The 25,223-nt window shown below is 47.4% G+C and overlaps 1 long non-coding RNA gene across 2 annotated transcripts in view; it reads right to left on the reverse strand.

Annotated features, from left to right (window-relative positions):
* Positions 1 to 294: 294 nt before the first annotated feature.
* Positions 295 to 25,223, reverse strand: part of LOC128912627 (uncharacterized) — a 50,398-nt gene continuing 25,469 nt past the window's right edge. For both annotated transcript variants that reach the window (XR_008467698.1, XR_008467699.1), the window contains exons 4-5: positions 1,222 to 1,338; positions 295 to 432 (exon numbers count right to left, since the gene is read on the reverse strand). This is a non-coding gene — a long non-coding RNA (uncharacterized LOC128912627). The remainder of the gene's footprint in view (positions 433 to 1,221; positions 1,339 to 25,223) is intronic.

A 25,223-nucleotide genomic window follows, 5' to 3' on the forward strand; every position in this document is an offset into this window, starting at 1 on the left:
CTCTGCAGCAGGACTTGCACCGTCAACCTCGCATCGCATTAGTACCAAAATTATTTAGCCAAAATACACCAGACATTCAAGGTGCTGTGGCTGAACTAGTTCCACTGTCCCTCCTATGCCGCTGTCCCATCCACTCAGGGGTGGCTGTAGGCTCTCATTTCCTTAGCAGCCCAAGTTCAAGGAAGACCAGCACAGCTACCAGCGCAACCAAGAATTACCAAGTGACTTAATGCAGCTCCTAGATTTGCAGAGAGAGCCAGCACCAGATAATCAAGATGCTCCTTCTTACCTTACTGAACCTCTCGATCTGTCGAGTGCTCCCTCTGCCGCGGGGTGCTGAGCCTCGCCAACCAGGACCACTCCTCCCTCTTGATTCACGCAGTGTCTTCTGCCATATGATTTGGTATTTCTGCTTGCCATTTTCTCCCCACTCTATAAAGCGAGGTGGGTAAAGTTAAAGACATTCGACCTACTGCTTAACTAGCCAGCTCACCCCCGCCTTCCCCATTAATGGATGCTCCCCGCAGTTGGAGATATCACCTTCCCAAAGATGCTTCATGCACCTGGGAAAACCCCTCCTCCACAGCTGAACTGAGATCAGGTCTGTAAGGTGGTTGGAGGAGATGACTTTGGGGATATTTTGGAAGAGAAGAAGGAAAAGAATTTTAAATTTGCAGCCTGGAAAGGTACACGTGCTCTTCCTGCTTTTTCCCTTCTAGGCCTGGCTTTGAGAACCATGTTCCTATACCATGTTCTTCTGCTATCTTGCCTTTTTTCTCCCCTCTTGCTCCCTCTTTCCCTCCTTCCTTCCCCATTATCTCTTAGCAAAGTTACCGTTTTTCATGGCAAAGACTGTGGGCATCACCAAGGTGAGAAGGGACCTCGAGAAGTCTCCTGCTCCAACCTCCTGCTCAAAGCAGGGCCAGCCTCAAAGCCAGATCCCAAGTTTTGCATGTGCTAATGAACCCTGCACTATCAAGATGAGCACAGATGCGACAGCAAGCTCTGTCCCCGCTAAAATTCCCAGAGCAGTTTTTCCACAGTAAATTCTGATTTATCCAAAATCATTTGACTTGGGGGAGAATTTTGATTTTGAAGGAGCTGCGTAGCAAAATCTCAGAAACATTTAAGTTTGAAACCAAAAGCTTCATTTCAGCTTTTTCATGTTGGTTATTCCACCCTTTCCTTTCTTTCTGAGACCCGTGTTTTGTATCACTTTACCTGGTGTTTAGACTGAAACCAAATGGCCCGCTTCAATAAGGTCGCTCCCATGTTTCCGACTCTACATTTCCCAACAACCTCTGCTCAGTAGAAAAAACTTTGACTTTTCTTCCTGATCTGCAACAAAAGCAAACAGAAAATTGTCAGAAAAATTTCATTCCCTGCGACGGGAATTCGACTTTCTGGATGGCTTTCGTTGCTGTCAAGCAGAAGGGTGGCTGGCTGAGACAGCTCGTGAAAGCTTTGGAAGTTCATACAAAGGCTCGAAGCTGGCAACGCGTCCCCCGATCCTTGCATCGACTGCCAATATCGTGTGGATGGGATTTCTCAGGGTCCCCTCAAAGAACTGAATATATGGCTCCCAAGATGCCTGAGGTCTCTAGTTCTGCTAGGCTCCTTTTGAAGACTCCTAGCCCTTTTTTTTTTTTTTTTTTTAAATTCTGCTTTAGATAACCAGCGTGGGACTCTCGCTCATGGGAAGCATTGTTAACGTTTCACCTCCCACCAAGTGAAGCGAAGAAAGGGGGGAAAAAAGCCACATGAAGATATTAAAACAAGAAACTGGAATGTCTACAAGCCGCTTGGAGAGTTAGTTCTTAATTCACATATCCCTATTTACTATTGAAAATGGCTATTTAGCTATTTATGGCACTGTGAGCAATCACTCTTGGTTTCCGCTTAGCCTCAGATGGGTGGTTGGCCCACGTGTCTCGTGCTGTACTGAAGTAGGAGGGGGAAATAAAAAAAGAGAAGGTATAGAAGTGAACAAGCCTTTTTGGATGGCCACATCTGGTCCCCATGTGTAAGCCCAGCCTTGTGGAAAGCCTGCTGACAGAGAAAAGCTGCATACTACGGTTCTAGACAAGCTTCTTTTATAGATATTTTATATATATACATACACATCATTTTTACATATATATATGTGTGTGTGTATATATATATATAAAGATATATATTAAACAAGAAAGAGCTTTCAACATTTTCTTTTCTGAGGCATGCGGAGCATGCTTGGCCAGACGCAGGCCGCTGGGCAGCACCCATTAATTGCGGAACAAGGATGCTATTCCCTGTGTGCTGCTGGGTGGCAAGAGGCTGGGGAGAGGGGAGTGGAGGAGACCCCTCAGTTTGGCACGGAAGGACCTGGGGCAGAAAGCAGAATGACTGATGTGAAGTCTTGGATAAGGTTATGTGAAATTCCTAATCTGCGTCCCTTCGCGGAGCACAGGTCCTAAGGACGGGGGAGATAAACGCTTTGCCAGCCAGACAGACCCTGCCCTGATGCCCAAAAAGCAGAGCTGGTGCCACTCTCCAGTCTGTCCCACTCCGTTCCCATGGAAAAGGGACACCTGAAGATGCTTCCACTTAGTTTCACAAACACCGTCAGCATTCATGCACCTCCTTCTTTAACTCAAATCCTCCAATTCATTTGTCATTTTCCCCATATTTACTTTTCAGCCATCTCACGCTCATCAGCTGGGGATACCCACGCCACCAGCTGTGAGTCCATTTTTTTAAGGTCACTTTAATGCTGACACCCCTTTCCTTAAGAAGGGAAGCCATCTCTATCTCCATGGCAGAGTTGGTGTCTTCTTTCCTTAGCACCCCAGGACCCCCATCGTGACTGTGGCAGAACAAATGATACTGCTGAGATGTTATGGCTAATCAGCAGGCCTTCTTTAACCTAGTATTAATTTGGACAGCAAACAAAATAAACAGAAACAAAACCGACTTGTCTCCTCGCTCCAAATATGCGTCTCCCAAGGAGCCCATGCTCAATACGGTATTAAGAAGGGAGCAAGCCATGAAAGCACAAGCACTGCCGACAACCTGGTGCTTTGCTGAATTAGGGCCAACATCCTCCTAATATTAAATCCTTGTCAGAGGAGAGACCGTTGCTGCAACTGAAATACAGTTGGATGGGATAAACTGGAGCACGAAACGGGCATGTGAAGGAGCACTTTCCCTTTGTGAGGCCGTAGATTTGTTCATTGGAAGGCCAAAAGCCATCTACATATTTCCGTAAATTCGAATTTTTGTGGCAGTCAGAGGGGAGATGAGGGGTGTAGCAGGATAAAGCACTCATTTCCCTTTCTGCTTTCGTGTTGGAAATGGGTGTCTGATGTCCCTGCGCCTTTCTGAACCCTCGTCCTCGGGAGACATTCCGCATGGCCCCATCCAGTGACCCCTGCAGCAGAGAGAATTAATCCTCCCTGCCAGGCAAAGGCACACAGCAAAACCCAATAAACCAGCCCTGAGCTAGCAATTACGTTTAGAAGTACACATCAAGCACCGAGCCAAGTGATCTCAAGTGACGGAGCAGCCTGCAGCCCCCAGGGCAGCTGACTCAGGAGCTATTTACACTCGCACTATCAAAAACATTTCATCTCATCCCCCAGTTCTCCATGTGCCGGGGCATGGAGGGGGCTCTCAGCCCTCCCCGTGGAGGGAGCGGCTCCTATGGCTGCCATGAATCCTCACCCCAGCCTTCGAGGAGAGCTATAAGCATCAGCTTGTGTTTCCCCGCTGCCATGCAACAGAATACGCTTGGGTGCCTGCTACCCTGGGAGATATTTTTTGGTGGGATGGGGATGCCACAGCCCAGCTGCTGCCCTTTCCAAGGGCAGGGATCTCACCAATCTCCTGTTTTCCAAACCCAAAATGGGAGGGGTGGAAAGATGTGCCAACTTCTTGCAAGCCCAGGAGGCAAATTGGAATATACTGAGATTCTCACGAGGGAAAGAGGATGGGCAGAGAGTAGAAGAGGGGCTGGCAGTTGGAGAATTTTTTAAAAATAGTGGAATTAGTGGAAAATATTAAAGACAAAACCACCACCCACTTCCTTCCACAGACAGCAGAGAAGACTTTCTTCTCCATCTATCACATTAGCAGCATCTTGGGGCAAAATCCCTTGAGGACCAGGTCTGAACAGGCTGGTTTGTGATGTGCCTGGTGACTTGCTCTGACGTGGCCATGCTTGCCTTATGTTTGCATGCACCGAAGGGTCGGCCTGCCTGCAAGGCATTTTCTCCATCCCCGGCAGCTCTTTCATGCTCCTGAGCTAGTCTGCTACGGAAACTACGTCAGGAATTCACATCAGCGAGGGTGATGCAGGCTTACCCATCATCTGCTTTTTCGGGAGAACCTTGCTCACGGTACCTGTTTGTGCCATATTGGAGCAAAAGGGCCCAGGACTGATAACTGACCTGCTTTTCTCTGCTGGAAAAAGACTGTCACATCTTCCCGTGAAAAACTTCCCCCTTTGAACCCCCAATTTAAACCAGAAACCTTTCCCCTCCTGCTTTTTTCAAGGACCTGAAGATGATCTTTCAATAAGGTAATGATAAATACCAACGAGTCTCGAATATTTGCATTAGAAGCTGCCGTTTGTTGTAGAAACAAAGAAAAAAAAAATCCCAATGCGTGCTCAAAGCCTGCAATTTCCCCCTAGCAAGCCTCAGGTTGCTTTTCAATTTTTTTTTTTTTTTGAAGTTTTACAAGTCAAATCCGTCTAGTCTGAAATACCGTATGTTTGCAGCATCTACCGATATTGGACATGCTGGTTAAATAAGCCTGCTCATACTTGTGAATGAGCAACACGTATTAATTGCTTCTGGATTTTTCCAGGGACAGGAGCACGGTTCCACAAGGGCATTAAAGCAAACATTTCCCAAGTGATTTATCTTTTTTATGCTACAGAACACCAAGTAAATAACCAAAAAACCTGTTGTTAAGAAGTTACGTAAGTATTACATTTTCTTTTCTTTAGATCGGGCCATAACTCTTGCAGCAGGGGGAAATTTCTGTGGCTAAAAATGATAATGAGAACCAGGGTTGGAATAAATTGTCCTTACACCCTAGGACGGGTGTTTGCAGCGTGGTGTGGACCCTTGGGTTGGGAGTGGAGGGCTTCTTTGGGAGTTCAAAGGAGATGATCTTTGTTCATATACAAATTTCTTTGCATTTCCAAAGAACACACGGAACCTTTCCCACTTTTCTCTAGAAGTAAATTTGACTCGGATGAAAGCAGAAGCAATTGGATTAGGCAAAATGTACATTGGAGTTGAAAAGATGTCAGGTTTCCCCCCCCGCTCTACGCTACGCACAAATCTGGAAATCGGCAGTTTGCAAGATAGAGAAATTCCTGGGGGTCATCCAAAATAAAAGTCATTTTCCCATTATAAGTGAACTGAAACTAGAGCTGCAAATCCAACCCTCTTAAAAACTGAGCTGCGGTTTGGATGAGATGCCTTGAATCTGGATCAGTTGACTCCTATTTTCATGTGGAAACCCAAATCAGACCAGTCTCATAACACTGTTTTCAGATGTGGTTGAAAAACTCATAGAAGAGACAGATCTTCCAATGTTTTCCTGCTTGCATAATGGCTTCAAGTCTTGGTTTGAGACAAAACCCATGAGTACCGCTAGCAAAATCTGTCAACGTCAAGTCTAGGACCATTTTTCAATGAAGTTACGAGCCTGAACCCAAATCCTTTATGAAACCTAATTCCCAACCAAACTACACCACAGCAACTTTCCATAGCTTTCTTGGAGGCTAGCTCAAGCATCCTTTTGGAAAGACGGTTTTGGAGGCAAGCATTTCCTTCACTTGCTTGGCTCTCCTTCCAGTAACTGCTGTTAATGTTCCCGTCTGTTTTGCAAGCTGCAAAACCTTTCCCATTTGCAAACTGAGGAAGTTTTAATTACTCCCATAATTTTGCCTGGAAGGGAAGAGCCAACCCATTGGGGATTGGACTAGATGATCTCCAGAGGTCCCTTCCAACCCTATGATTCTATATTCATCAGATAATGAGAGCAATTGGTCTGAGTACCGTACTCCCAAATACACAAGCCACGGTATGATCTTGAAAAATAAACCTAAAGCACTATTTGGATTATAAGAATGTGTATTAAAACAAAAGAAAATTTACTTCGGAGCCTTCTCTTCAGCTTTGGATCTTGCATACCCTTAGAGATGTCTATACTACTCCATTACATCTTCTTCCTCCATCCCCAGCCCCTATCTGTGCAACAAGGACCTTTGCCAAACAAGACTTCTAGCTATATCTGAAGGATAAGGCACCCAAAGCTATAGTACATTCAAATAGAGATTGGAAATCATTTCCTTACAGGAAGGAGCTACCCTGGTTTGTCTTCCTGTCCTTTTGATTATACAACTCCGATTAGGGATAGTCAGGAAATTACATCATCTTCAGAAAAATAAAAAAAAAAAAAAAAAAAAAAAAAAAAGAAAGAAAATAGAAGAATAATCAAGGAAAAGGAATTTTTTTCATTTCCTGCCAAAAACAATCCCATGACTTTTTTGAGGTTTCAAAGGCCCGATTACATTTCTTTCTTTTTGTTTTTTGTTTGTTTTTTTTTTTTAAAGATTTACCATAACAAATGCCACTTTGCACATGCTCCTTGTTTTTGAACAAAACATGGGTCACTATAAGAATGCGCGTACATTTCCTTCCAACTTAATATTTTGATATTGAAGACAGATGGATACTGATGGAGCCATCAAAAGCCAACAACCGCCCCATGATCTAGAGTAGATCCTGAGCATTGTTGAGAGGACTAACTTGGCTCTGTATATTTATCACCGGCATCAAAAGGCTCTAAAGAGGGATCTGGACAGGCTGGATGGAGGGGCCAAGGCCAATGGTATGAGGTTCAACAAGGCCAAGTGCCGAGTCCTGCACTTGGGTCACACCAACCCCATGAACGCTACAGGCTTGGGGCAGAGTGGCTGGAGAGCTGCCTGGTGGAAAAGGACCTGGGGGTGTTGGTTGACAGCTGGCTGAATATGAGCCAGCAGTGTGCCCAGGTGGCCAAGAAGGCCAGCAGCATCCTGGCCTGTGTCAGGAACAGTGTGGCCAGCAGGACTGGGGCAGTGATGGTCCCCCTGTACTGGGCACTGGTGAGGCCCCACCTCGAGTGCTGTGTCCTCACCACAAAAAAAGACACTGAGGTGCTGGAGTGTGTCCAGAGAAGAGCAACAGAGCTGGTGAGGGGTCTGGAGCACAAGTCTTGTGAGGAGCAGCCAAGAGAACTGAGGTCATTGAGCCTGGAAAAAAGGAGGCTGAGGGGAGACCTTATCACTGTCTACAACTGCATGAAAGGAGGGTGCAGCAAGGTGGGGGTCTGTCTCTTCTACCAAGTAACAAGCAATAGGACAAGAAGAAATGGACTCAAGTTGCACCAGGGGAGGTTTAGACTGGATATTAGAAAAAATATCTTCACTGAAAGGGTTATCAAGCATTGGAACAAGCTGCCCAGGGAAGTGGTTGAGTCACCATCCCTGGAGGTATTGAAAAGACATGCAGGTGTGGTGCTGAGGGATGAGGTTTAATGGTAACTTGGCAGTGCTAGGTTAACTGTTGGACTTTATGACCTTAAAGGTCTCTTCCAACCAAAACGATTCTATGATTCTACAATTCTAAGTTATTACGTGACAGGCTATACCACGCTCAGTTTAACTCGACCTGAATGGTCTTAGCACTACCGATTTCTTGCACTTTACACATATATACGATTTTGCTGTTGTACCATTGTGGTGAAAAAGCAAGTCAGTTGTGTGCTTCTGCCAGCCGCATCTCTCAGCTCCCCATCACCCACATGTAATAATTTGCAGCCATCACTTCATAGGCCCTTGAAATCTGCTCAGAGATGGTCACCCAAATCCTTCCTCCTTCTGAGTACGGCACAGGCAACCCTGGCTCCAGCTTTCAGGGCTGAAACTGCAGCGAGGCAGGACAAGCCCCCTGCAGAAAGCGAAATGAGGGCGAGACATCAGCACTGAGTTGGCAAAGGAATAAATCTTCCTTTCAGAGATAATCAGATCAGTCTCGTCTGACGATACAGAGCCAAGGACGGCACATGCAAAGTTGGCTGCACGTGGGACAACCAGGGGACTGGAAACACGGCGAGGCTCGTACACAGCCCCCATTTTAACAGGAGAACAGAGCGCAGTATAATTTCCCAATGGGATGATACACAGTGTTTGCCTTCAGACCTTTCCCTCCGGGAAGTAATATTTCATATATCATAGACCTGGTTACATCCAGCCTTAAGTACGGGCACCATCACATCACAGGAATTCATGCCTGATGCGCAGCTGGCAAAAGGGATGCTTTTACCCTCAAAGACCAAAACCTCTCTTATGGAGGATAGGCACAACATTGGTGGAAAAAAAATTAAAGTATATCCAAAATTTCTGGCGACTCAATCACTTTTCTATGCGTAGGGTAATGAATTTCTCTGACATAAGCCACAACTCCCTTTAAGAGTAAGGCATCGCTTTCATTGCATTTTACACTTGAAAAATATGCAACCAAAACCTTTGATGTTGCTGCTACTTTGCCCTTTCTAACTGGAGGAATGCAGCCTGAGCATCCACGTCCTATGGAAGAGGGATGCCCCATCTCATAGCTTGTTTCCAGTTCTACAGCAGCAGACATCCTGCTGCCTTTGGCCCGGGGGCCGTACGCTGCCATGGCTCACCTGCCAGCCCCCCCTCCCCAGGACCAGCCCCTCGGTGCCCAGCCACCCTTGATGCTTGGCTCCTGAGCTAGGCCGGTCCTTTTCAATGCGCCAATGCATCATTTGCCATGTCCTGACACTACCAGGTCTGCACGCAAAACATCTAAGCTGTCTTTTAAGAGTTCAGCCCTAGGAGAGGCTTACATCCCAAAAATCTTGCCAAGTAGAGGCTAGATTTCCATATCCATTAGAAACTATTTTGGCTGCCTCATGGGGAGGGCAGAAGACTATAAGACTATCCTGCAACCCCTCATGGACCACAGAGACGTGCTCCTGCGAAGGCCTGGGCACCGTCCATCCTAACATCGTCACCCAAGAACAGCCGGAGTACTGACATACGCTCAAAAAACATTTCTTGCTTTTCTACTTTAAACATTTGATTTAATGTTATATATAAGTATTATCTAAGATTCCACCCCTCTCTCTGAGTAACATCAGGTGTCCTGTAAAATATACAACCTGGTAGACAGCAGTGGTTTCTTGACCTTCTCTGCACCACTAACTGTTTCACAAACCTGACCAAGGCACCTCTTATTCTGCTCCTCACTAAATTAAACAGCCCGAATCTGTTTAACCACCTCCTCCTCCTCCACCTGTGGAAGACTTTCCAAGCTCCTCGTCATTTCTCCTCCCTTTGCTGGCCTGGCAGTTACATTTCCCTCTGGCTTGGGCACAGGAGAGATCCTCAAGGTGATGGTGCTCCTGTCAATTTATAGGATGTCATCCAGATACCCTCAGGGTCGCTCTCCGACTCTCAAAGTAGTCAAACACCTCCTGGGACAGGAGCCAGGCACCATGACTCAGTGCAGCATCTGGGAATAACCAGGGCTAGTGTCACAAGTTATTTCAGGAAAGCATATTGCCACTTGGAGAGCGTAAAGCTGAACATGTCTGCCACAGAAGGAAGAGCTGAAAGAGTTAAACCTGCCTCTAGGATTGTCATTTTGGGGTTTAGAGTTAAAGGTTGATGGGGAAATTACCACCTCCCTTAAGTCCTCTGCCATAGATATCAAAGACCCCAGTTTCCCCCATTTTGGGTATCCTCAGGACATATTAATGGTGCTCATCTCGGTCCTACAGCTGGAATTGAAATGTCACTTCTGGAAGATCAACAACACAGCACCAATGCACTTGGCAGCCTTCACGCGGTCCTGGCAGCTCCTGGCACACGGGGACATTCAGGGACTTCAGTTGCACAAAAAGGATGTGTTTGGCAACCCTTACACCCCCAGTGGCTGCTCTGTCGGAAGTACTTTGCCATGCGGCATCTCTATAGCGGAGGAAGAATAATATTTTCCTTTTTCCACGCTGATTTTCTCTGGTTTTCCAATAAGAAAACAAAGCAGTTTATTTAAAAAAAAATAAATGAATGAAACCAAAAGCAAAATGATTTTGCGTTTCTCACAAATCCCCCTTCCCCTTTTTCCGGTGGGGAGATGGAAAATTATAGGGGAGGTGGAAGGAAAATAAGGAAAAAGTGTTATTTAGAATAATACTTTTACTGCATGAAAACCTGGAAAAAACCCCAACTTAATCAAAAAGAGCTGAATTGCCATGCCTCTCCTGGGGTCAACTCATCCCTCTAAGCCTCTCACCCTGCAGTGATCCAGAGATTTGCATGCCTGGTCACGCTGCAGCCTTCAGGCTTTCCTGAAGTACAACGGTTTAAACCAGAGGCAGAGGTTGCGGACAGAGGAAGGGGAGGAAAGAGAAAATTGGATCCCTCCAAAGATAAATACCGCCTTGTGGAAACTCGGATGGCTGTAAGCCTCTCGCAGCTCATTGCTCCAGTGCAAATGAGCTGGTGGTCTCCATCCAACGGTGGGCAAGCATCCAACCCCGTCCCAAAACGACAGCAGCTGTCGAACGTCCTAGCAGCGTCTGCTGGACAGGGAGAGCACCCGGAGATGGGACACATGCACAAGCCCTCTCCATCCCTGAGGGAGGGCAGAGGAATCCAGTGCTATTTTGGTGGCGCACAGTAGCCCACAGCGTGATGAAGATGGTCCCTGGATGCACGCCAGCCGTTCCCTTGACAAACTGCTGGCTTTCTTTAAAGGGTAACAGAGCTTCCCAAGAGAAGCGCATGCAAAAGAAATTAAGGACTGAGCCCAGGACCAGGCAGGATCTAATCAGCCCAGCTTAAATTCTGATGTCACATCCAATTGGCCTTCATCCCAAGTTGGGATGTGCAACTCAATCAAGCCGAGGTCCAGCACACCAGCGGGGTGGGCTGTTCCACCTCAGACAAGGCAACACCCCCAAGACGACACCACCAGTGGACAGACTAGCATTGCCTATGACTCTTGGGCCAAGCCGGTGATAGCTGCTGCATCCAACCATGAGACAACACTGAGCAACTGAAGTGATTTTTCCAACCTGTCGCCAACCTATTTCTCAGTGTACAGGGATTTCCGTAACTTTTCACGCATATGGAGATTTTATTTTTCCCTTCTTTTTCAATTACATGTTTCATTAACCGCCTGCACCTCCTGATTTGCTGATGACTAGCTGAGGTTTCCAGACCAAAGAGGGAAATAAAGCAATGATCTATTACCATTTACAGCTGCCATGGGATGATGCAAAACTTAATCAGTTGTTTGTAAAGCGCTTTCAGTAGCAGGGAAAAAAATGGAAAAAATAGCGATCCCTTGCTAAAGATAATTTCCAACCCATCTCCCTCTCAATTCTCTTTTAAAGAAATGTCTAGGGAAGCAGAAGTCCTCAAAGTGCGTCCCACTGATGACAGCTCTAGGCTCTCTGCTAGAGAGGGCTCCCAAATCCCTTCCAGCAATGCCATTGCTGCTGGCCCTTCCCACTGGTCGCTAGACCATGGGGTCACGTTTCTTCTGGCCACACACAACCCTACTGCAGGCAAAAGCTACCCTTGAGGACCAGAAGATCTCCCTCTGGCTTTGCCCAGCAGTGAAGCATGAGCCATCATGGGCTCTCAGCAAGACATGGTGTTATCTGCATCAGAGACCATGCTCTGAAGTCAATCCCTTTGGCCTTGCTTTGCTTTGCCTCAGGCTCAGAAGTCCTCTTTGGTCAGCTCTGCCCATGACAGATGGGTTTAGTCAGCACTCCTCGGATGGGCTTTTTGAGGACAAAGCTGTCATCCCCATCCAATAAGATTTGTTGACCAGACGCAATCTGGTCAGTCCAATCCAACTAGTCCAATAAGATTTGTTGACCTGATGCAATCCTGCCAGGACTGACAGCTCCGCGTAGCTCTTCCTCCAAGAGAGGGATGGCAGATAGATACGGATGTCTGAACTGTGCGAAGAGCAGCTTCAGCTCACTGTCAGCCATCACCGCTGTCCCAGCAGTGTTAGAAGAATTTGGCTTGCACGTTCCTCCCTGATAATACCTCTCCGCTCCCTGACTCAGCCACGTTAATTGTGTACAATGTCTTAAAGACCACCCAGCTTGAGCTGCAGAGCATTCAGCAATGGATAAAAATAACAATTGCATTGAGTGAGGCTACACTCCTTGCCAAAAAGATTAGCAGTGGGAAAATTCCTCCTTTAGGGAGCTCTGCAGCCAAGGACCAGCCCGTAGGGTTCATGACCGACAGCATGCCCCATGTACGTTTAACAGCTATGGGTAAAATGTGGGAAGAATTACAAGTCTAGTGACTTCCCCTGAATCTTGCTTTTGTCCTCATTCCTAAAAGGGAGAGTGTGGTCAGGTCAGTGATCCTGGCAGGACGGTAGGCAACCGGCACCGAGGTTCATTTATCAAAGACATTATAGAGGGAGCTGGTGACAGTAATGGGAAGGCTCTACCAACTGGACCATCACCTTTTCCTTCAGTCCATTTGTTGTTAAAATTAAAGAAAACAAAACAAACTGTGAGGATATTAGAGAAGGAGGAAGAATCACTTCATTTGTTTGTCAGATTTCCACTGAGCATCTCCGAGGATGGGTCCGTAGGTAGCCACTCCAATGTGCCAGTGAAGAGCGCGTTGTATAATGAAGAGCCATGAAAAGGCAGGAATCAAACTATGGATTACCGAGAAAAATATTCCCTGGGGGCGAGATGAATACTGACCCCCCCCTTTGAGTATTTTTTATCTTTGCAGAAATGCATAGAAAGGAAAAATAGCCCTGAGACTTTTGTTAGATACAAGTGAATTAACTTGTCGCTGTGCTGATAGACACTGCTGTAGTAACCAGAAAGGTTGCCACGATCTTATCTGTCACCTAAAAAGATGAATTAGAGACCTAATACCTCTGCTAGCTTTGAATACGTGAAAGTCTGTTAAAAAAGCTTCTCTTCCTCAGTTATCTCAAAGTCCGGCACTGTTGAGTCCAGCCTGTTTAGAGAAGGTATTTGAAAGTCAGTTGTTCTGATGTTTGTAACTTTAACGATCCTGTTAAAGGAAGGATTTGGTGTGGGCACAGAGGAGCTTGTCCTCTACAGATCCAATTGACAACTGTTAAAAATTCCCTGTGGGGCTTAAATGATCTGTCCATTCTCCAGCCCTTTCCAACACTTGCCCTCAAAATAATTCAGGAAAGCCTATTACACGGCCTTATGCCTGCTTTGGCTGGAAAGAGCACTTCAACACTGGACCACAGAGGACATTGCACTTCATGCACAGAATTGGATTTCTCTGGCTACCTTTCATCCTTCAAATCTAATCAGAGGTTACTTGGCTAATTTTACAGCGCAGTGTGGACGCCACCTTTATGTTACTTTAAAAAGAAAAGGACACGTCACATCAGAAACACAGCAAGGCCTTGCAGAACTTTTAGCCTAAGATGCAGAAGCCCACGCATGCATGAACTGCTCATGGTTTTCATTTGTTTTCTGCTTTTCATAGTTAATAGAGTTCCCTTTCCCCACGTCCATCCAGTTTCTAATCACTGCTATAACCGACGCCTTGACACCTTGTGAAGGAACAGCGAAATGTTGGGACAGGACAGCAGGCAACAGTAATATTTAACGATTAAAATAATTTCTCTGAACCTCAGACTATAAGGAACCTGCCAAAAATTCTTCCAAGTTAGTTAAGGATTACATGGGATGACAACTGTGTCTAGATAACCGTGACAAAAAAAGCCCCTAAACACCTTCCAAATTAATTAATAAGTTCCTCCTCGCCCCGACCCCCCCATCACACCCCAAGCCTTTTACTAAGAGCCCAGGGCCCAGATTTCCTGGTTTTGATTGATTTTACTTAATCACAGAACTCGTTAGTCCCTAGCAAGCACCCCAAATTAATGGGGCTGCTGCATCATGCTTCACCTCCTTTGAATTCCACGTATGGGATGCAGTGCTGGTGCCACCCACCAGATGTTTCCAGTGCCTTTTGAAAAGAAATGCATCTTTTCTTTTATTGGACACCCTGGCAAGAGAGAGCCCATGTGGAACGTAAACTCTGTGTGCAGAGATATATATTTTCTCTCACTGTTTATAAACACATAGAGCCCAGTTCTTCTCCCACTGGGGTTATATGAGCCCAGAATTTATCAACGTTGTAGAACATACTCCTGCTCTACACTGAAGCGAGCGAGCAAATCGCTTGCAGGAGAGGAGAAAAAAAAAATAGATTAGGCAAGCAATTGCTGCTTTGCATATAGGTTTGAATACACATAGAACACAATATTTAGATTGCTTGCAATAAACAAACTTTCCTCGGTACCCACAAGAGCAAACCTCAGACCCTCCTCTCCTCCAGCAGTAAGGGAGGCTGCTCAGACATGAAAAATGCCCTTGGCAACACCTCGATGTGGCATCTGCTTAGACATCCCTGAGCCAGCCTCAAATTTTCTTTGCCAAAAGAGCAGGGCCAGGGTGTCGCAAACCATATGCCCACATTCCTACAGAGGTCTTGCTGGCTTCTCACCAGCTTGCTCTTGTTCTCCAAGCTCCCTTTCCTTGCTGCTTCTCCTGCCTTGCTCTGCTCCATCCCACCTTTGCTGCCCCACAGGACCACAGGCTGGTCCCACGAGCCACCGAAGGCAGATTGCTGGGCTGAGCCTAACTTCTACCACCCAACTGCCGTCCCAGCCTTCGGCACCTGCAAAATCACCCTGTGATTCTAATCGAAGCAGTCATGGGGTTTCTGTTCATGGGCTGAAAAGCACAAAATCAAAGTACATTAATTAGATAGTTGGCGTGCATATGGATGAGGTAATAAGGATGATTAGCATCGCATGTCCTTACATCACATTAGAGAAGCCACTGATATTTTGACATCAAAAAATTTATGATACTTGCAAGGCTGAGCTCTGAGAACGATGCATTTTCTGGCCCCAGTACCGCTGTTATTGTTGAAATTACATGAGCGCACTGGTAACAGAATAAAGCATTCTATATATACAGATGTTTACACACACTTGTATTTATAGATGTACTCACACACATATAGGAGGGGATAGATAAATATCTGTAGTTCACAAACGAGCAGTTTTAGGAAACCGCACGACACAAGGGAAGATTTTGTTTAGAGAACAGTTTCCCCCTTCCTCCCTCCAAGACAAGATCTCTAACATCTGCCACCCATCGTCTTCCAGCCAAGCCAAAGGGGTCACGAGCACAAAACAGACACCACACAGAAAGGACGAGTTTTGGTATGGTATTTGCTTGATTTCAGATGGATGAGGAGCGCTAACCGTGCGCATGCCCTGCAGCTTCTGCCTGCCAGGGCTGCAGAGGTCTGGCAGGGTGCTGCTTCCCTGCTACATTGAATTAAAGGGCTGGGGATACCTCTCACAGCCAAAACTGGCTAGAGGTAAGTTTAATCGCCAGCCCTGGACCTCCCTCGCTCCATCCTCAGGCACCATTTCACAACTGTATCCGAATATGGGTGGAGATGCCTCACTCCTCTTATCCATTTTTTAATACTCTCATAGGGGGAATCTGGATTCATCAAGCTTAATAAAGCTCAACATGTTTAGAGAAGCAGAGGGGGGACAGAAAAAAAGGTAGATAAATATACCTACATATATACACACACAAATAAAATCCCAGAGTGAGGAGGAAGGGAAAAGCCGTACTACAGCGAAGGAGCCCTGCTAGCACAAGACATGGGTGCACGTGTTGCCAGGAGCAGGGGAAGACTGAAACATGCAGCTCCCAAATGTTAGCACAACTACGGCCGGGACAGCATCCCTCCGGGAGCAGGCAGAAAAAAAAACTCATCTGCTTTAATGGTGGAACCAGACCAAATTGGTTTCTGAAAGGGCTCCTGGCAGGGAGAACGTGGAGAGGGTCTCCACGGCCCGGGGACTCACCTTGAGCTCTGACTCAGGGCCAGAGAAGCCCCACAGTCAAGTGCCATGTTGGAGCATCCACCACCACCACTCTCGAGGGACCTCTCCTGGAGCAGCATGGATGCAAGGCTCCTTCACGTCACCTGTGCTGGGGTCCCTGGCCCATTCATTTATTATTTGCAAGGCAGCATTTGAAAAGCACCCAACAGACAGCGCCCAGCAGAGCCTTTTGATGCTTGCAGGACCTTAATGCTGGAAGAGCTTGAGTGGCTCCTTGTGAACTGACTGCTCCAGACTGCTCATAGCTGGGGGATGCAGGGCTGAAGCAGTTCAGCACGGGGCCGGGGAGGGGGTTAGGCAGTAGAACCACCAACCCCCATCTAAGCCTTTTCCCCTGCAAATGGTTCTGGTAATGCATCCCCCACTGGATGCCTGCATAGATACGGGTGATTCACCCAGGGGCAGCAACAGTCTGAATGTCTCATTATCCGGTGGCTTCTGCTGCTGCACACCAGGGTAAGTGGATGGCCATCAGTCAGAGGGAGAGGGCCACCACCAGAAGCAGAGATTACAGTAGCAAAGGCGGGTACGCACTGCACCCCGAGAAGGGGAGAGCCATCACAGCTTGACTTCAAGCCCAACCGCTCCTTCAGGAGATTAGATCCTCACCGCAGCAGGAAAAGATTGATGTCAAACATCTTCCCCTGCTCTGGGATATTCCTTTAGGAAGGTGGTGCCAAGCCACATGGAAGCACACCCTTCCTTCACGTTAAACCACAGGGAACAGCATCCAGCACGGCTGCTCAGAAATCCCTGCAGGGGCTGAGCGGCAATCCAAACCGTGAATCATACGTGCTTAGCAAATTCCTATCGTAAGCGTCTGGCAGCTTAACTTACACTGGGCTTCTGCAGAACGAGAAGTGCGTGCCATTTTTCCTAGGAATAAAAATCAAACAAGGCCTCCTTCTTGCTTCCATTATCCCTTTGAGGGGAGTTTGAGATTTCTCTTTCTGTTCCAGGCTGTCTGGAGGCATATGATGGGACAAAAATGTGGGGATTAAAAAAAAAAAAAAAACCAACCAACCCACCCTGTCTGTACTCATGATACTCCTCCTTCGCAGCTGACCCTCTCGATCCCAGCCCAAGACCCATCTTCCTTTTAGCCCAAGAGAACCATCGCAATGAAGTTGCATTGAGTGGTCAATTAAAAAGCGCAGACCAGAAGATGAGCTGAACACGGTAGCTGCTGCCACAACCGTCTTGTTTTTAAGGCTTATTATTCTTTCGTGCATTCTCACAGCTCTTCACAAGAGCCCAGAAAGGACAGGGAAATTATCCCACGATACATTGGGCTGTGCCACGAGTCCTCGGCATCAAATATATGCACCAGGGACAGGGTGGGTGCTGCTGTCTGAGGGTTATTTTGCAGCATGCTTGCTCTCATAAGTTAGCCAAACTAGTGTAAATTATCAGCAAGCTGTGCTCGGGGGCACTGCCAAGCACCCCCAGGGACGTGAAAAGAGCAAACTTGCTGTGAAAGCCAGCCAGAAAGCTTCTGCAGGAGAAGTTTTCTGACTTAAGAAGCATAAAATCAAAATCCTTCCCTGGATAATATCCTTTTTGTTTAAGGGGGGAAATAGTCCTGAAACTGCAAAGTTTTTTCTGTTGGAAAACTTGAATAGCTGAGCCCTGGGAGATGGTTGAGCTCAATTTCCACAGCCATCAGGAGGAAGGTGAAGCTGAAATACTCCATCCAGGAAAGGCCCTTGGGAAAACAAAACCTATTTGTTCATTGCCAATTTTCCTCCTCTTTCTTTATGAGAGGGAAGGGACCTTCTTGAGGCAATCATCCACATGGGGAGCAGGGCCCTTTTTTTTTTTGTCCTACTCGGCTCCACCTGCCACCAGTCTACACACCCATGCACAACATCCTTTCCCTGCCGACACAGGAGCTGCACCCATTTAGCCCCATTTCTGTGTCACACAAAGACCCCTTTCCTGCAGGTCCAAGTGCCCGATGGAGACCGCAAGCCCAGCGAGGCAACCTTCCCCCGTGTAATTGGCATAACCCTTCTCATTCACAGAATCACAGAATCTTCATGGTTGGAAAGGGCCTTTAAGATCATCGAGTCCAATCAAACAACCTACAATCTCTGCCACTAGAGCATGCCCTGAAGTGCCAAATCTAGACGTTTCTTAAATACCTCTAGGGATGGTGACTCAACCACCTCCCTGGGCAGGCTGTTCCAGTGCCTGACCACTCTTTCAGTAAAGTCATTCTTCCTAGTGTCTAACCTAAACCTCCCCTGCCCCAACTTCAGACCATTTCCTCTGGTCCTGTCATTATTCACCTGGGAGAAGAGGCCAGCACCCACCTCTCTACAACCTCCTTTCAGGTAGTTGTAGAGGGCAATGAGGTCTCCCCTCAGCCTCCTCTTCTTCAAAGCCTCTGACCATGCTGCAGCAACAGTGGAGAGGGAAAAAGAGCTGGAACAACGCGATTAGCTCCCTCGCACTCAAGAAAAGCCTTTGGGGGAGGCCAGGAGCTGCAGAGCACTGAGGTACCTGGCCACCAGAGATATGTCCGCACTAGATGCAGGATCTAGGGATCTTTTTCCATGGGATGAAGCAAACAGCACCACACAAATACATGGCAGTTAAAAATTAATAAATAAACATATAAACTCTCTTTCCAGACCAGCTCAGGGTGGGGCTGGAGATGTTCCTCTCCCAGTTAAAGCAAGGGATGTGGGGAAGAACCCGCATCCCTTTTGTATGAAGCCAAGCACCGTACATGATGCTGTTGACACAAAACTCTTATCTGCACATCGCAAATGCCCCAAAGCTAAACATGCCTCCAGGACAGACGGACTTCTCGCCCCCTAATCCCCAAAAAACCAGGAACAGAAGTGCGGGTGCCATGGAGGGAGGAAGCAGAGCAAGGGAAAGGAGCAGGGACCACCGCATACCCAGAAGGATTTGCCCCACCAAAGCGCGTACACAGCAAACAGACTGGGACTCAGCCCAAGCACCGTTTGCTCAGCGACACTGGCTGTAGATTTGGGGCAGCCTTCTCAAAGGACACATGACCGCGGGTCCTGCCCGGGCTCTACTCCCCTTTGAAGCCAGCAGGACTTTTGCCAGCAACGCAAAGAGCGGCAGGCTCCAGAGACAGGCTTCTCATCCCGACACTCGGAGCTGCTTTAACTCACAAACACAGAAGAAGGAAAAAAAAAAAAAAAGAAGAAAAAAATTCAGTGTTTTTGTTGGATCCCTTTTTTGCCAGGTTAGTGAGTTAAATCAGGGTCCGACAAGCACTGAAGCGAGCACTAGATAAACAGAGGAAGTGCAGGACTAGAGCAAGGATGATAAAAAAGGGAAGCCTCCGTGGTTTTTTTAAGGCAGTGCATTGTTAGATTGCCTCCAGCTGCCTCCCAAACCCAACCCCTGGGAGCCTAGAAAGAACCAAGGAGAAGAAGAGGGAAGCCACACACGGATTGGTACAAAACTTGGAGTCATCCACTGTATTTCAGCACATCGTAAGGCGCGGCACATCAACACAAAGATAGGAAACCAACCGGCAAGGACGAGGCGAATTGTTAAAACTACTGGCAAGCATAGAAAGGGACAAGTTTTTCAACGTTTTGCCTTGAAAGCAGTGGGAGAACAGACCACTCCAGGACTGTAAGAAACAGCCAGCTGCTTCTTGAACCACCACCCGTTAAATGCAAGGATTAAGAAAGAAAGGAAAGAGAACAAAATACAGCCTGCCCAAGGATCAAGTTCTGGGTTGGGCGGCCTAAGAGCTTGATAAAGCCAGCTAGGAGAGACAGCCCGCGCAGATGCATTCACAAAAGAAGTGGCTGACTGGAACCATTGCATTTGGCCTCAAGATCCAAATTCCAGCCCAAAACTCTGCCCGTGGGAGGAAGAAAGCAGCCAGCCAAAAGCAGAAGATAGAAGGCTCTTTGCATTTTTCAGGTTGACCCCCAGAAACAGAACATCGGAAACCCTAAAATGCCCCTCTGAAAACATCCCCAGACACCTACTCACATGTTACAGAGAGCTGATATCTGATGATCATGACAGAGGTGGTCTTGCACAGGCTCCTGGACCAGGGAGGGAGTGAGGAGTCCAACAGCTACTCCTCTTCCAGGTTCTGGCACCCACACACATGACAGCTAAGCATAAAATAAGTCTTCGTGAGGGGGGTGTAGACAAGATCCTCTCTTGTAGTGCTTTCCCGTGAACAAAAATTGCTAAGCCGTATTCAAAGCATCAGCCACGATATTTGGGGTGGGTGGAACAGGAGAGACGCAAAATAAAAATGACTGAGAAACGGGGAAATAACTTCAAAAATAAAGCAGAAAAAGCATAAGAAAAATGTTCTCACACCAGATGGAGCAGGTTGTGTCTCCTCCCTGGCTCCCTTTGCTTTCACCAGGTGCGTCAACTTATCACAAACAGGGGGTGGTGAAGGACAGGCCCACATCTGCCTTTCCTGCTGACTTGGTGATTTTGTAAATCTCTCTCTTCCCTCTCCAGACAGTGCAAATCCAACATTTTCAGTCTCCAACTGCCTGCTTTCCACCATTGTACCTACCTCCACCACACTCCTCCTCAGATGCAGGGGCAAGAAGCACCCTCAATGTTCAAGACATAGCAGCACCAAAGCTTTATTTTTTGGTAAATGGCACTCTGTCTTGCTCTCCATCACCCTCCTCTGGGAGATTAAAGATCTTAAAACACCTGGGCCCAACACCTGGGACCTCATTGCCTTTGCTACTTCTGAGCATCCCTTGGACCAACACCTCCTGACCTAGGTCTTGGATACAACCAGGACCCAATCCAGAAAGGCATCTTTTCTTGTTGGTTTTAGGACTGCACAGGTTCCTCCTATTTCTAAAAGATCCCTGGTTCCTAACACAGCAATAGCCTTCCCTCTATGCTGAGCTCAGGCTTACCTTCCATGCATACGTAGAACCATCCTATGTGCAGGTGATCAGACACACCATGGGCTGGACAATAAATAGGGTGGCCCTCGCTGTGTCAGACCTTTCTGCCTGGCTCCTGAGTCGTGGATGTTTTCTTTCTATAGCTAATTAGCGTGGCTTCCCCTCTAATGAAGATTACGGCTGTCTTTCCCTTCTCTATGGGGCTTTGAGCAACCTGGGCTGCTGGGAGGTGTCCCTGCCCAGGGCAGGGGGGTTGGAACCAGATGATCTTTAAGGTCCCTTCCAACCCGAACCATTCTACGATTCCATGCTTACTAACCCAAGCGGGAAAAAGCGAGGTGTAGCCTAGCTGAACCAAGGATAGCTGAGACAGCACAGACAAAGACGGGAAGAGCAAGAACCAAGCTCAGCTGTGGTCCTCGGTAGAATCATAGAATGTGTTGGGTTGGAAGGGACCTTTAAAGGTCATCTAGTCCCATACTAACGCAAACAGCCATAAAATCCTCCTTCTCCTCCCTTGCTATCCCCATTGTCAGGCTTCCTGCTGGCCCAGCTCCTGCCCTATATCCTCTCCTGAGCCAGCTCCACCCTACTGTTAGGAAAAAGTCCCACCTTGCTTAGGCCCATTGCTCCCCTTGAAGGAGCAGCCCCATAGTGAACACCCAGAGCTGCCCCAGCCCCCTGCAGCTACTGGCCATGCCAGGCAAAGCCCATTCCCTTGGGGCAGCTCTAACAGCCACGTGTGTTTTGGGTTAAGGTCGGGGGATGTTTCCAGTAAGTAATGCCCACGCGGTCTCCCGAGTACCACAATCGGAGATGAATTGCAACAAGTCGTCACACATTTTGTACTGCTGATAGCAAGATTCGGTCCTTAATTTAACTGCATGTCCCCTTGAAAGCTCGGAAGCAGGGTACGACCACACTTCCCAGCCTTTCCTCAGGAGTCTTGAAGTACCGCATAAGAAAGAACTTCATTGCTGCCATTTCAGCAACTGGGGAAACTGAGGCACGGGAGGTGATGTGACTGTTCCTGCTCATCCAGCTGGCCCATGGCGGAGAATCCATCTCCCTGCAGTTATGGTCCAATCTGAGACCCACAAGGCCAGGCACGGGGTCATTTTCCGTTCACTACCCAGCGTGAACATCCCATGGGGGAGACCTGCTCCGAGCAGACTGCCCCCAATCAAGCCACAAGGATTCCTCTTTGGCAGATGTTCCCGCGGGGAGGATTTATTGGATTTTGCAATGTCTACAAGGCCGAGAGAGGCTGAAAACTTCTATTCCAGATTTAAGGGAAAAGAGATATACTTCAGTTAAGATTAAGAGGAAAAAAAAGAAATAGTTAGAAAGCTCTTCATCAACATTTGACATAGGGGATGTAGCAGAACGATTTTGGCTCCCAACAGCAAAGTGCCTGTTGACAGCCAGGGGAAACATGTGTTCAGCTAGCACCAGGACATATTTTTGGAGGGTGAAACCCTCTCCTTTAGACCCCTACTCGACCCTTATTCCATCCATCTTTGCCTTTGAGAGGAAGATGCTGAGCTTTGCAAGCATGGACCGCCATCCAGAGCAGGCCTGAAGATACCGAACAGCAGCCACCTCGTGCCTCCTCACCCTGGAAATAATCTCTCTGCTGCAACCTTAGGGATTTAAATTCTAATTCCTTAGGAGACACCTCCCGCCCGGCACCTGGTTGGCACAGTTTGGTTTGTACCAGCGCGCACCCGCTACCCTCTAGAAGGTCCCAAGGTCCGTGTGCCACACATCAGCCCCTGAATCGCATTGCCCTGGGTGCGAGCCGAGCACAGGGAGTTAATAGATGGGATTTTCCAGGGTGTTCCCACACGAGCCGGGCAGCAGCAGGCATGGCTGCCCTCCCATCTTCTGGCACCACTCTACATGGAGAGGTTCAATGCAGGCGAGTTGCATTTCATCCGGAAGAAAGGTGGAAAGCTAAACATCTCCCCCCTTTGTAGAGAGATACACAACCCTGGCGTTCCTGTTTATAAAACTGCAATCAGTGCAAGCGCAAATTAGGCAGAATCGGTCAAGAAGAGGAAATTGCCATCAGAATTTCTTCTTTTTTATTTTTTTAAACAAAAAAAAAAAAAAAAAGAAAGCAAAAGCAATTTAAAACCACTCTAGCTGCTGAGCTTTCATAAAAGCTTTCCAAGCCTGCATTTCTGTGTTGCATGTCACCATGGAAGACACCCGAGACGTAGTGAATTCCCCCAAGTTAATTTGAATTATGCCACAAACCAGATGTGTCCTTCGGTGCACGGAGAACCTTTTTTTCTCCCATTTCAAAACGACTGCTGCCGCATCCCGTCAGCTCTTATTATCCCACTGCATCGTCTGATGTGACATAACGAGTCATGACACCCTCGTATATCGCCAGGAGAGACAGTAGCAACCCCAGTCGAGTTGGGAAGAGCAGTTACAGCACTGTTACGTTGTTGGACCAGGTTTGATGGGAAGCGGGAGCTGCCGTCTTGAAGGTATTTGGGAAAGGTGAGATTCCCCCCTCCGCAACAATTAAGACCTCGCAATCAGGCGGTATGCAGGAATGAAGGTGGAATTAATCGGTGAATCGTATGGAATTTCACCCTCTGGGCTCAGCTCTCAACTTGTGGGAAAAGACACAGATTTAATCAGACGCTTTGAGAGCAGGAAGAAATCATTAGAAACACCCAGCCTGGCCTCCTGCGTTAGAGCGGGTTGTGCTTTTCACCCAGAAATTCCTCAATCAAGTCCAATAACCCAAGGCAGAGGAGGAATCTGCCACTGCATGATGGATATAAGCTTGAGACAAAGCTGAGAAAAAACACACAGGATGCTTTAGACATCTATTCCAATGGTTAAAACCCGCTGATCTTCAAAAAGCACTAATCTAATACCCATTTTACGACTTCAGCTTGCAGTCATTGTACCTGGCTGGGTCTTCTGCTTGGTTGAGGACATGTCTACAGCCAAAGCTTGGTGACATGCCGGCGGCTGATCCAGATGCCGCGAGTGCAGAACCATCCAGGGACGTTTTCCAAGCACCGTATGGCTAGAAGCAGCACCGCTCCCTTCTACAATGTCCTCCGAGATCTTTCCACCTCCCAGTGGTGGTTCAAGGGCCTCAACATGCTAAATTGCCACCAACCATGCTTTTCTCCGTTCTTTCCCTGGGTGTCCTTAGAGACCGGTTACAAACGTGTTGCATTCGGTGCTTTTGCCATCTCCGATCGCCGCATTTCCAACATTCTCTGTGCCTCCAAATAACCTATTCAACTGTATCATCACATTTCTCCTTCCCACTCCTGTCGCGCTGAGTGTAGATAACCATGACCACAGGGAAACGTGCCCTTCGGCGTGACCTAATGTTGATTTAACCAATTCTCCCCTGTTAGAGTCTAGAGAGCCTCCGCATAAGCCCGTATCTCTCCATTTCTGCTATTACCGTGACTCGAACTAACCCTGAGTACACAAAGATACATTTGCACGCCCACACTTGCGGGGCAGCAACGCACAGGGTCACGTCTGATTTCTTCCCTTTAGGTAAAGCTGCTGTAAGAAGAGCTCAGTGCCGAGCTGTAAGGTAAATTTTCCAGATGCGAGTCATTCTCTGCATCGTGTACTGGGGAAAAAGTCCAATTTTACAGCACTTCTGGTAAAGGAATGCAGAGAATGTGTCGTAAACACTCCCCCCATCAAATAGGTGGTAAATTGAGCCACGAATGTTTGAAACACTGTACTTCGGAGAACTGGTGGGAATGGTTTGAAGTTATGAGGCTGCTCTTTCAGTCAAATTGTTTGTTCTTTCCAGTCCTCAATTTCTTTTTGTTGTATTTGAGATCAGGAAGCTTTTTCTCTGCCCGATTCTCCATGCTGGTTACTCATAAGAAGGCTACCAGACTTGCTAAGCAAGAAAAAAATTGTGCCTATAGAAATATATATTTTGTCATTGGCTCCTCTAGGAAATCACAGCCCAAACCATGCCCAGGGGCTGCACTGGAGAGCCCCATCCTGCCTGCCAGATGGAAGAGGAGTGTTTTCCCACCTTCAGAAGATCTTTATCCACAAACAGACAAACAAACAACCCCCCCCCGCCACCTTTCTTCCCCTAGCGAAAATATTTTAACTATCCCAGATAAAAAAGCCAAGCTTGACAAGGCATTACATGTGCTTTTCATGAATTTTTGCAGGAGGCGGTTTCTGGACTGACTTGAGGAATGCACTTAGCATGCTGTTTCCCCTATATAAAAACACTGAATTAGCATTTCTCCCTGTGATT

Source organism: Rissa tridactyla, chromosome 7 (genome assembly GCF_028500815.1).
Source record: "Rissa tridactyla isolate bRisTri1 chromosome 7, bRisTri1.patW.cur.20221130, whole genome shotgun sequence".
Taxonomy (NCBI): Eukaryota; Metazoa; Chordata; class Aves; order Charadriiformes; family Laridae; genus Rissa; species Rissa tridactyla.